This window comes from Rattus norvegicus, chromosome 7, assembly GCF_021556685.1.
Source record: "Rattus norvegicus strain SHRSP/BbbUtx chromosome 7, alternate assembly SHRSP_T2T, whole genome shotgun sequence".
Taxonomy (NCBI): domain Eukaryota; kingdom Metazoa; phylum Chordata; class Mammalia; order Rodentia; family Muridae; genus Rattus; species Rattus norvegicus.
In genome coordinates this window covers 79,903,876-79,917,430 of record NC_141540.1, presented here as the reverse complement: position 1 = coordinate 79,917,430, position 13,555 = coordinate 79,903,876, and positions in this window count along the sequence as shown.

Here is a 13,555-nt window from a genome sequence, read left to right as displayed (position 1 = left end):
AAAAGCAGCTCAAAGAGCCTGACTATTGTTTATAAGACCATAGTGTCTTTCTAAAAAACAATAGTACATTATTAGTGGTGACCAAAGACTACAGCATCAGGAAAAAAAAGTACATAGTTTGCTCCCAGAAAAGAAAGTAAAGATTGATATAGTTTCATTACTGAGAATCATGAGCAAAAACTAATAAAAAATGTAGTGGATCTTAGTGTAAATAAGTTTGTTAATTACTTGTGTATTTAGCACTACATGAGGTTAATTAACAATTATCAGGGTAAGCACACAGCTTAAAAAGTCTTGGGACAATAATATTGCAACCATCTTTCATTCATAGCTTTATTAAGCCACCTCTATTTTTATTCCTGCCCAACAATCAGTAAGCATATTTGTAAATGTAAAGATAATATTAAAGGTTGCTACATATAACTTACTGTTTTAGCTGAATATCTTAAAACTTTGAATACAGAGATAAAAACGTGAATAATATGTCAGAAATAATTTTTAAACTGTCGATTTAAAAAAGGATCTAGGCGCTTATTCAGTATCAACTAAGTACCAACATCTGCTGACCTTCTAAAAATAGTCAAGCAGGCTTGCATTATAACAGACACTTCAAACCTACACTTGCATTTTGGAGCATTCAGTCTAAATGGGATGCCTTTTCATCAAACCTTCACCTTGGGTTTCAGGACCTATGATGAAGAGAAATAAGAAAGATTGTACGAGCCAGAGAGGATGGATGACTCCAAGGAAATAATGTCCTCAATAAACAACAGGACTGGTGCACATGTGAACAAACAGAAACTGGGATGGGTGGGGTTGAGTGTTTGTCTTTGTGTTTCTCCATTGTTTTTGTTAATTTTTACAGGGAGGAAAAGGCATAAAGTTGAGTAGGTAGGGAGGTGGAGAAGATATGAGAGAAACTAGGAGGCAGACACAGGCAAATCCCCATGAGTTTGAGGCTAGCCTGTTCTACACAGTGAGTTCCAGAACAGCCATGACTACATAGAGAGACCCTGGCTCAAAACAGCAACAGAAATACCTGTTGGCAACTGACTTAGGCCCACAAGAGAAGGAAGAGCAGTATGAAAGCCTAATACCTCTGCCTTCACATTGCATCTGTTTCCCTACTGTGCATCACCAGCCTACCTCTGCATGTAGGCCTGATAATCAAGGAGTATCTATCTAAAAGATGATGGCACCTAATCTCTTTCACTCCACTTCAAAACTGAAATCTACAAAGAGAGTTTCATTGGGGCATCCTCCAGAAATATTTTATAATCTCTTCCTCCAGAGTTTAAAAGGTGTCTGGAGAGCTCCAGTCATTGTCCTAAGCACAGCTTCCTAGGATAAACCACCCGCCAATTTAGAGCGGTTATTCACATTGACCAGGGTGCAAGCTGGAACAGAAATACTGCTCTCCAGAGACCAGCTTGTCCCCTTTCAGGATTGCCTCTTGAGCAACACTGCTTATCATGCATACTCCTAGCCCCTTACACCAGTTCTTCCACTATTTAAACCTAAAGCCCATTCCTAAACTCCAAAGATGAGCCTGGAGTCACCACATACTTTATTTCCTTTCCCAACATATTTACTCCCAACCTTTCACCTTATGCAACTCTCTAATTGGTGTTTGGGAAAGGTGATCACACCTAGCCTACTGTGGATGCCAAAGCACGGGCTTGGTCCTAAACTCTAATTCTATTATGGATTTCTTGATGGAAAGTCAATACTGCAGGATATTTTATCACATTGTGAACCCCAAGATTTTGAATTGGAAAACCTGTTTTCTGTTGTGGTGTGCCTCAGCCCTAGCACACGCCTTCAATCCAAGAGCTCTCTGTAAACAAGAGCTAAAGTCAACCATAGGTCAAAGAGGTGGAGCAAGAAACCAGTTAACAGGGAGTGAACATCAGAAAACCAAGAAAAGAAAAAGGAGGGTCTTTCTGTTGAAAGGTGTTTACGACATCATGGAGAAGGAAAAGGGGCCTTTGCCTTCAGGAATTTCAGTGGAGTGGGAAGGTCGGCTGGGTGCGTTCTTTTTAGAGATATCTACTAATTTATAAGGAATTGAGCATAGAAATATGCAAGGAAAACAACCTGTGGGACACTTGAGCACATTCTACAGGACAATAAATTCAGTTGTTTAGGGTTTTTTTCCAATAAATATGTGGCAAGAAAAAAAAAAGATGGAGAGTAAGGAATCTGTAATTTTGATATTTTAGTTAAGATTGAAGAGATCAACAATGGGAAGGCAGTTGTTTAACTTAGACACTAAATTGGAGGATAATAAATATGAGGGGTATGGCTTTATGTAATAGAATTATAAATTTGTCCAATGAGTATCTGATGATACTAAGGAAATAATTTAGGGTAATAATGGTATGTTAATTCTTTTAAAAATAAAGACTTCTTAATGCTATATGCTGGAATACCTCTGGAGAAACTGTGTGATATCTGGGATTTACTTCAGAATACATGAATGTGGGATTGGCCATGGAACATAGAAGAGTAGTTTTCTTTCTTTCTTATTTATCTATCTATCTATCTATCTATCTATCTATCTATCTCTCTATCTATCTCTCTATCTATCTCTCTATCTATCTATTTATTTGATAGTGTCTCTTATGTACCTAGCTTTGAAATTGTGTGCTTTCCTGCCTTAGCTTCCAACATGCTGGCATAGGCTGCGCTTTCAGAGGTCCTCAGTTCCATTCCCAGCACCGAAACAGCAGCTCACAAACATCCATTAACTTTAGTTGCAGAGAATCCAGTGCTGTCTTCTGGTCACCAAAACACCAGGCATGCAAGTGGTGTACATACAAAAACAATCCATATAAATAAATTATGAATAAATAAATATTAAAATAGTAAAAATGTGGGGTTGGGGATTTAGCTCAGTGGTAGAGCGCTTGCCTAGCAAGCGCAAGGCCCTGGGTTCAGTCCTCAGCTCCAAAAAAAAAAAAAAAAATAGTAAAAATGTTAAAGCCTTAAGGGTAATGTACATATTATATATAGTCTTTGTAACTCCTGGCATCTAACAAATAAGATAAAATAGCTGCATTTAACATAACACACTCTCTGATCATTAACATTTAAAATGTTAAAATAATAATAAAGTAAGAGAAGCAAGTGTGCTGTCAAGTTGATCAAAGATAAAATGTCTGATCCTATCCCACTTTCCCAAGGGCAGTCCTGCTTTAATTTGCTGCTCAGTTATGATCATAATTAACTACTTCCATCCCCAAAGCATCCCTGTCTATACCTCATATTATATTATCATATTAAATTTGGCAGGACGTCTACCAGGCTCAGATGCACAGTATGTAATGGCTATAGAAAACCTTAAAGTTCAAACTGCATTTCTATGCCCTAACCAACCAGTAAATATAGTATTGGCTAGATATTTAAAATAAAGTTAATTAATTCTTCATTAGAAAACAATTCATGACTGACTGGCTTATGCTCTCCCACAGGACAAAATTTTTGATACAACTGGGATACAGAAATAACTAATAAGAATACTAGAAATACTGAACTTATCTCCCAGTGAAGATTTGTGGCAAAGGAAAAGCTGTAACAAACCCCCACTGCTCAGAAGTCATCGACATAAGCCTGTCACATAACGCTAAAGATGAATTTGTGACAAGCTTTGCAACCAAGGAAGAGATGCCGCTTGTTTGCATTAAAACATATAGAAAATAATCATACAAGGTTTGTGCAAAGTTTAGAGTGGGTTTAGAGTGGCCTGCAACCCAAACATCTCCTGAAGGTGTGGCTTCCATAGACAGACGCTGTGCTATGGTCTGTCTCCTCCGAAATTAGTGTTGCAATTTAATTCCTATTATAGGCCAACAACAGGTGGAGCCTGAACAAAGTGATTAGAGTTGCCCTCGAGAATGGACTGTTCTGCTCATTTGATTAATGGGTTGATGCACGAGTTGATAAATGGATTATTTCAAGAGTGAGTCCACCACTTTGTCTAGGTCTCGTACTGTCTGTCTTTCACCGGGTGATGGTCTGTACCTCTGTCCCTTTGCCTGCAAGAAGCCAATCACTAGATATGACCCGTCTTTACCTTAGGCCAGAACTGCAAATAAAAAATAAACCTGCTTTATTTCTAACTCCCCCAGAATGTGGTATTGTGTTGTTAGCAGCGTAAAAGAGACCCGGGCTAGGGGATTCCTCTCCTACAGTGTGACCAGCTGCCGATTCAGATGTCTCCTTCTGCCTGCAAGGATCGAATTAGTCTTATCTAGATGGTGCCTGATCCAACTGCTTTCGTCCATGTCCCTTATTCTGCCAGACACCATGAAATTCAAGAAACCACATCCCCGATCTGATGAAAGGAGATGCAGAGCTTCCTATCAGCCTGTCCTGATGGTACTGCATTCGTAATTACCGCACTATCTCCCCGATTAGCGTCATATAACACTAAACTGAAAGGGCGATAGAAAAGAGCCCTGTTGTTTCCCACAAGGGGAAGGGCTGGCAGAGAGAACCAAGAAGAGCCCAGCTTATTGGTCTTTACCGTACTCATCAAGGGGAATTACGATCATCTCAATGCCAAAAAGAGGGGAAAAAAGTTTGTTTATAAGCTGTATCTTTATTTACCTAGTATATATATTGAGAAAATCATCTCTATGTTAATCATTCTAGGAAAGCCATTGAAATTCAAGGGTTTCCATTTTTCTCTTATAAAAGGCCTCCACAAGATTGGTGAGATTCTCTTCTATTCAAATGTAGGAAGTCAAATACAATCATTACTTGATATATTTGAAATGTGCTATTCATTCACTAAGCACATATCGAGAACTGTTAAGAATAGCATATGCAAAATACATGCCCACCCTCAGAAAGCTCTCCGTCTAGTATAAAACTCATCACAGCATGTGCAATCAGCGAGGTATCTTTAAATGTTAGCAAAAGTACAAAGAGGTTATATCTATTATAACATATCTAACTATATCTAACTACAGACATCCAAACTAGGGAGGTTTTCAGATGGATTTTTTTTAATTTCAGGTTTATTTATTTTATGTGCGTGAGTGTTTTGCCTGCATGGTGTATGTGCACCCATACACCTGCTGCTCGAGGAGGTCAGAACAGAGCATCAGATCCCCTGGACTGAAGTTACAGATAGTCGTAAACCACTATGTGGGTGCTAGGAACCAAAACTGGGTTGAGTGCTCTTGACTGCTGAGCCTTCTTTCCATCCCCCTCAGTTGGATCTTTATAACCAAGAGGAGACTGATATTAAATAGAGAAACAAAATGAATACAAAAGTGGCTAAATATCTCCTATGATGCAAATGAAGATGGAATCCAACAGGAAAATCTATCTTCTAATCTGTACTAAGAAGTTTAGCATCAAAATGCAAGAGATGCATAAAAGCTGCTTTTGAGGTCACATTACAATATTGCTGATAGCCAGGCATGGTGACTGCAACCTGCAATCCCAGTACTCTGGAGGACACTGAGTTCAAAGCCACCTTGGGCTACTAATCTCAATAACAACGAGACCTTATCATTGTTCTTAGTCCTTATCTCAATAATAACTAAGGGGCATTTATAGGCTATTGGGTGTTTTTCCTATCTTGCTAATTATTCTATTTAAACTCATGATATTCTGAGATTAATATACTGCTGTGTTGTCTGAAATAATAGCTCTCGTCATAGTTACAATAACCACAAAGAGCTAATTTAAATTTCTATTCATTCATTACTATGTTACACAAAGTTAAATATTAAAAATTGTTTCTCAGTTACAAGTTACACTAGCTCATTTCAAATATTCATTAGCTGTTTGTAGCTAGGAGCTTTCATTTCACACATCATCACCAGTGCATATATCTCTACCCTGAACAAAATGTTTCTGCTACATCATCGATGGATGGCCAGCCAATCATCTACATAGGGAGGAGTTCCACATTATGAAGAACAGCCATTGCCTTTATTCCTTTTCACTTTTAAAGCAAATACATTTATTCTTGTAAGGGATCTTAAGACTTAAAAATTACAACACCAATGAGTCTAGAAATCGGTGAACTCTAACGAAGTTGAGACTCTTAGCAGGTTCAACAACATCATTTTCCTTACAGAAACAACACCAAGGTTTGGAAACCCCAGAAGATCATAATACCCCTGAGGGAATGAGCTCATTTGTAAGTAGGTCTGTGAGAATGATGACAGATATACTCCTCACATGTAAGCAGTGGGTAAATAGGCTCCATTCCAAAGCTGTATGCAATTGCCACTAATGGTTTAGTCAAGAAGGAAGAACTGAGTACCAAATCATAAAGCTCTATGGAGTCTGTCTCAGGGCTTTTCTTGATTTCAGTAGAGAAGAATCTTCTAATGCTTTTAGTAATGCTCACAGAAAAATTAATACAATAAAGCAATTTTTTGCCTGGTGTAACTAGAAAATATAGAAGAAGATAGAGTTTAATAATGGGTTGATACAGAATACATATATCTGTGTACACACATAGTCTACACATATATAAATCTCTCTCTCTCTCTCTCTCTCTCTCTCACACACACACACACACACACACACACACACACACACACACACACACTCCCCCATCCAGGGGTTTGACTTCAGTCATGATCTACTCTTTGCTGTCCATGGTGTTCACTTTAACAGTCGTCTTTTCATGATTTTAAAAAAGCTGAACAAAACAATAAGAATGGCCAGTCCACATCCGAGCTAGTCTCCTCCCATGTGGGGAGAGAACCTCTTTTATGACCAGAGCAAGCCATACTTTGGTAACCCAGTTTTGACCACCTGAACTGTGGCAAGGAGGTGAAGTATCTGGCCCATCAACACCAAAATAAGGTCTTGGGAAAACCATACCATTCACTCTGTTATCAGCAAAAGAATGTTGACGATTACTTAGTATCAAATGAAACACTTCACATTTCAGGTCATCTTTATTCAATAATAAAATATACTGTGATGTGCATGTGAGCAAACGATGCTGGTTTCAGACTCATAGATGAAGACCACGTTCAGTTTGCATAAGGAAGACAATGGTGTATGACGTGTCGATTTTATACTCCACTGTGGTATGGGGGAAACGGAAGTAGCTGACCAGAACAATACAAATAATTGGTCACATTATTTTAGTAATCACGATTTTTGGCTTTAAATGTCACTATAAGTGGATGGAATTGCGTATAATTTGTTATGGTCTCTTCAGTTTTCACATTTTATGCCAGAATTATTTCCTTGCTTCAGTTTCTTCCAAATCACTCTGTACACAGATACCAAATCACCCTTTAAAAACAATATTTCTTAGACTAGAAACATGGCTCAGTGCGTAAAGTGTCTACCATGAGGCTTGCTGGCTGAAATGATGACCTCCAGTCTCAGGAAGAGATCCGGAGGGAGACGGAGAGAGGAGAACACCAGATGGATGGTGACCTCTGGCCTCCATGTCCACCCACATGCATAACACTGTACACATACATGTACACTCAATGAATAACACATGGACAAAGATAAAATATATAAAACACTGCTCTTACAGAGAATAAACCATTACTCAAAGGTGCCTGCCATGAGGTCAAAGGCCACTTACACAGCATATTTTTCTGTAAAAATGAGGACTTCAACAATTACATGAGATGATACACACATGTGTCCAACCCATAAGTGCTCAACATAATAGTCACAGTTTTATTCTTAAACCAACCAAAACCATTGATTGGACTTACTTACATAAAGCCCCAAATCTATAGCCCAAATTCTATATTGTTCATTGGCCTTAATTTAAGCGTGAATTTCAATCCTGTCTCTTAAGTTCTCTTCCTCACATGGTGTAAGTCATCCCATTCCCTCTGTCCTACCTGCTCCTTAGCTGCTTTCTGACTCTGACAACGGAGAGTGCTCTTACAAGAGGACACATTGTTTACAATTAGTTGTTAATGGGTGAAAATGATGGCAGACTCAGTAATTTGTAAACGACCATCTTATGAATAGCAATTGGCCATTGTGCATTTTACTAAAATATGATTCGACACGTGGGCATCCAATACAGACTTCACTGTGCAACTATGCTTCATAGATTTGCAGCTGGGTAGCTTTTCATTTTTTAATTCACATATGATTGATCAGAAGTATTTAGAAATTCTACTTCAGATCCTACTTTTCTCACCACAAAAGAAAATAATAAAGCATTTGTCTAACTATGGCATTATCTTTTTTGTTTATAAATTAACATCATATATATGTACATATATATGTATATATGTATATATGTGTACATATATATGTATATATGTATATGTGTGTACATATATGTGTGTACATATATACATATATATATGTATATATATATGATGCCACTCATATAACACTTTTTGTCCCTACTAAGTGAATGTACTTCTAACAGTACTAAACGAAAGGAAGAAACCTGTTAATAAAATTAACCTCAGCAGAGACACATAGCAAAATGGAGGCGAGAAGGTGTGTGCTCAGCAGAGGATGGGCTCCGTCCTACAGCTTAAATGAGCAATGAGTACTCAAGTAGCCATGCAGCTTCTCCTCAAATCTCAAAAAGAAAATGCATTCTCAGAAGATATGTTTACCTATTAAAAAATGGGGTTCAGAGCTGAACAAAGAATTCACAGCTGAGGAATGCCGAATGGCTGAGAAACACCTAAAGAAATGTTCAACATCTTTAGTCATAAGGGAAATGCAAATCAAAACAACCCTGAGATTTCACCTCACACCAGTGAGAATGGCTAAGATCAAAAACTCAGGTGACAGCAGATGCTGGCGAGGATGTAGAGAAAGAGGAACACTCCTCCATTGTTGGTGGGATTGCAGACTGGTAAAACCATTCTGGAAATCAGTCTGGAGGTTCCTCAGAAAATTGGACATTGAACTGCCTGAGGATCCAGCCATACCTCTCTTGGGCATATACCCAAAAGATGCCTCAACATATAAAAGAGACACGTGCTCCACTATGTTCATCGCAGCCTTATTTATAATAGCCAGAAACTGGAAAGAACCCAGATGCCCTTCAACAGAGGAATGGATACAGAAAATGTGGTACATCTACACAATGGAATATTACTCAGCTATCAAAAACAACGAGTTTATGAAATTCGTAGGCAAATGGTTGGAACTGGAAAATATCATCCTGAGTGAGCTAACCCACTCACAGAAAGACATACATGGTATGCACTCATTGATAAGTGGCTATTAGCCCAAATGCTTGAATTACCCTAGATCCCTAGAACAAAGGAAACTCAAGACGGATGATCAAAATGTGAATGCTTCACTCCTTCTTTAAATGAGGAAAAAGAATACCCTTGGCAGGGAAGGGAGAGGCAAAGATTAAAACAGAGACTGAAGGAACACCCATTCAGAGCCTGCCCCACAGGTGGCCCATACACATACAGCCACCCAATTAGACAAGATGGATGAAGCAAAGAAGTGCAGACCGACAGGAGCCGGATGTAGATCGCTCCTGAGAGACACAGCCAGAATACAGCAAATACAGAGGCGAATGCCAGCAGCAAACCACTGAACTGAGAATAGGTCCCCCGTTGAAGGAATCAGAGAAAGAACTGGAAGAGCTTGAAGGTGCTCGAGACCCCAAAAGTACAACAATGTCAAGCAACCAGAGCTTCCAGGGACTAAGCCACTACCTAAAGACTATACATGGACTGACCCTGGACTCTGTCCCCATAGGTAGCAATGAATATCCTAGTAAGAGCACCAGTGGAAGGGGAAGCCCTGGGTCCTGCTAAGACTGAACCCCCAGTGAACTAGACTATGCGGGGAGGGTGGCAATGGGGGGAGGTTTGGGAGGGGAACACCCACAAGGAAGGGGAGGGGGGAGGGTGATGTCTGTCCGGAAACCGGGAAAGGGAATAACACTTGAAATGTATATAAGAAATACTCAAGATAATAAAAAATAAAATAAAATAAAAAAAAAGAAGATATGTTTAATTGTTTCTGTCTTTTCCACAGTTTGAAGAACTCTTCGGACATGTGTAAAATGCTTTACGCTCCTTTATATCCCCATACTCTTTAGCACCATGGTTTCCAAACCACTGAATATTTCACGAATTTAAGTGAGTCAACAATCCCACACACGAGTAAACTCTCTTGTGTGATGTCTACACTCTAACATATTTGCAAAACACCCAATTACAGAAATTGGATTTTACTCACCTGTTGAATTTTCCCACTTTGGCTTTTAGACTTTTTTGTTAACATAAATGTTGAAAACATTTCAAATATATCCTGTTATGTAAATTGATGAAACATCATTATTTGCCAGAATCTAGCCTGTCTTTTTAAAATGAATGCATGAATTTAACTTGAAAAAGAAAAATGATTGTGTACTTCTAGGTCACACCCTTCTACTCAGACTCAGAGAAGTGATCTTGTTTAACTTCATTTCCCTGTGTGTCTATGAGAGAACTATTCTGTAGTTAGTATGTGTTATGAGGATAACATGATTAAAGTCAGATGATGATGATGATGGTAATGATAAGGATGATGATAATGATGATAATGCTGATGATGGGGATGACGATGATGGTGATAATGCTGATAGGGATGATGATGGTGCCAGGAACGATGATGATGACCATGACGACGGGGTCATGATGAGAGTTCTTCAGAGCACTTCTTCACAGAAAGCTCAAGATGTTGACAGATCTCTCAACTTCAGGAAGGAAGTTTGGATAACTCATTTCAGTCAGCAGATTCCAGAAATCTACTATGGAGAATACATAAACATGAGCTAAAAACCTAAACTAAGTAAAAAGATGCTAGTTAACCTGAGAGGTTTAAACCGTGTCTAAAGTGTGGTCCAGGTATTAGTGAGTATGGCAAGATAACAGCTCTTCTGAGAGTGAGCAGGATGCTCTCTCACATGGTGGGGGGGCAGGGAACAATAGTAGGAACCCATGCTCGGCATTGTCAAACGTCTCCTGCCTCAGTGATGTGTAAATAAATTGTTTTCCATCATTTCTGATTGGTTAACAAAGATCTGACCAGCCAATAGCTGGGCAGGAAAGGAGGCGGGACCTTAAATCCCAATGAGAGGGTCTCTGGTGGGGCGAAGGAGAGGACTGTATCAGGGATGTGGTGAGGGAGACGCCATGACGCAGCATAGTTGGATTAGAATACTGTGATCCCTGCCCAGCTACAGTACAAAAAGCTTATTAATAAATATACCAGGTCTCCAGAGCAAGGGGGTGGGTCTAGAAAAGATCTGAACTTTTACACACACACCCATAATGACAGTAAAATTAATAAGTAATGTTAATAAAATTAAAAAGGTTTTATCGGCCATTCTTGTTTTTTAATTTTCTGTACTACCTTAATAGGCATTAAGGTTTCAAGTTAACACCTATTTCAGAACTCATTCTGATTTGGGTCAGAGTTGAATACAAGTTTTCCCTGGGGAAGATGAAGGGGGTGAAAGACAGCCTCTAGCACTGCAGGTTTCTCTGCAGGCTTTTCACTGACTGAATTTGGGAAGTTTTTGTTTTCGTTTTTTGTGAGAAAAGGACTGTTCTTCAGTGTGCATGACTGATTTTGAGCAGGTTAGCTCCTGATTTCCCTGAGATGACAGAAATAGTAAGGAAATGCCCAGGAAACATGGGGAAGGTTTTGACCATTACCACAATTGTGTGCAGAATTATAGATCTCCATTCATATTCATTCTCTCTCTCTCTCTCTCTCTCTCTCTCTCTCTCTCTCTCTCTCTCTCTCTCTCTCTTCCCATCTGTCTCTACCTGGGAGGCTTGTGCTTGATCATGAGTGGATGAGAGTACACAGAATTTCCCTTCCCTCATATTTACTTCTCAGTCTCCCTCTCACCTGTGCCTTCCTCTTCTCCACCTCACCATCCTCTCCCCTCCTCCTCTTCCCCTCACCCAGTTCTCCCCCTCCTCTCCCTTCTCTTTACTTGGATGCTTTGTTAGTACATGTAACGTAAGCATGCAGATCACATCGTGCCTTGCTGACCCCTCCTGCATCCCTGCTCCTGTTACTGACGTCGCTTCCTTATCTTCCCAGTCGTGCTCATTGCATGCCCAGGTTTCATTAGCGTGACAACACTGAAACTACTTCAAAAGCTTTATTTTACTTGTTCAAGCTTTAAAACTCATTGAGAACCCCCTTGGTGACACTAAATCCATTAATTTACTCATTCAGTTATTCACAGATACAAGTGAGGTGTCTGCTAGACCCTCGTTCTACTAGGCAGCCCAACTATTCTCACAAGACCACTCCCAAGAGAAACAAGCTGGACCTCTAGGGCATCATCAAGTCCGCGCGGCCTCGAGCCAGCCATGAAGACTGACGACGACACAGTTGCGGATGTCCAGGTCAATAAGCTCCAGATCAAGAGGACTGGGAAGAAGCTTGTGATGTTGAGGTAATCGAAGTCAGATGGTGAGAGGGGGACAAGCTTGACGGCTCCCCGATTGTGAAGATTTGGATTGTGATGCAATATTAGGACCAGCTAGACTGACTGGCTCACCGCCATTCAAAATCTAAAGTGTACAGCTCACATTAGAAGGGATCCATAAGTTTAAAAAGTGTATTAATTATATAGCAACATGGTCTAATAATCCAGTACCACAGTGAGTAAATAAGCAAAATGCTTGGTTACATGAAACCCTCAGAAAGCTCTTACAGGAGGCCAAGGACAGTGCCGTGTAGACCATATTTCTTCTCATCAGCAGCAGATGGGATTCGCGGACCGTGACTGTTGTCTTCTGCTATTTAGTGAGGTACATTAAATTTGTCCATGTCCCTTCCAAAAACTTAATAAACTGCATACCTGTGCTGAGATAGAAGGATATGTAAGAGCTATACATTGTAATATGCTTTATTTATAAACATACAATAATATATAATAATCGTTTGTGAAGAAATAAGAAAAAACATCTCTAGTATCTCAAATGAGGTTTAAGAGTCCTCAATGTTTGGTGATTTATGTAAACCATGTCTGCCTCTTAAGCATCATAAGAGGCCCAGGAGGAGACAATCCTACTACCTCCTCCCATTTGATGGGGCTCGGCTGCAAGCAGCATGTCTTTCTACATATATTCCCACCAGAAGAATAGGTCCAGAATGTTTGTATTCTCAAAAACCTTCATTTTAATGACAGATTGAAATCCTCTCAGTGAAATATCACAGTGAAGTTTAATGGAGACCAGTAGAAAGTATTCTCTTTTTTAAAGGTTTATTCAATTATTCTATGTATATGAATACACTGTTGCTGTCTTCAGACACACCAAAAAAGGGCATCGGATCCCATTAGGGACGGTTGTGAGCCACCACATGGTTGCTGAGAATTGAACTCAGGACCTCTGGAAGAGCAGTCAGTACTTTTAATTGCTGAACCATCATTTCTCCAGGCCTGGAAGTATTAATCTGATGGGGCTCCAAAAGTAACTTCCTTTAAAGATAATCTAAAATGATGCATTTTGCTGAAGCCTTGTAGTCCCAGTGTTTAGAGATGAAGTCAGGAGGGTCAGGACACTGAGAGGAGACTCAACTGTGCATTTATTGAGTT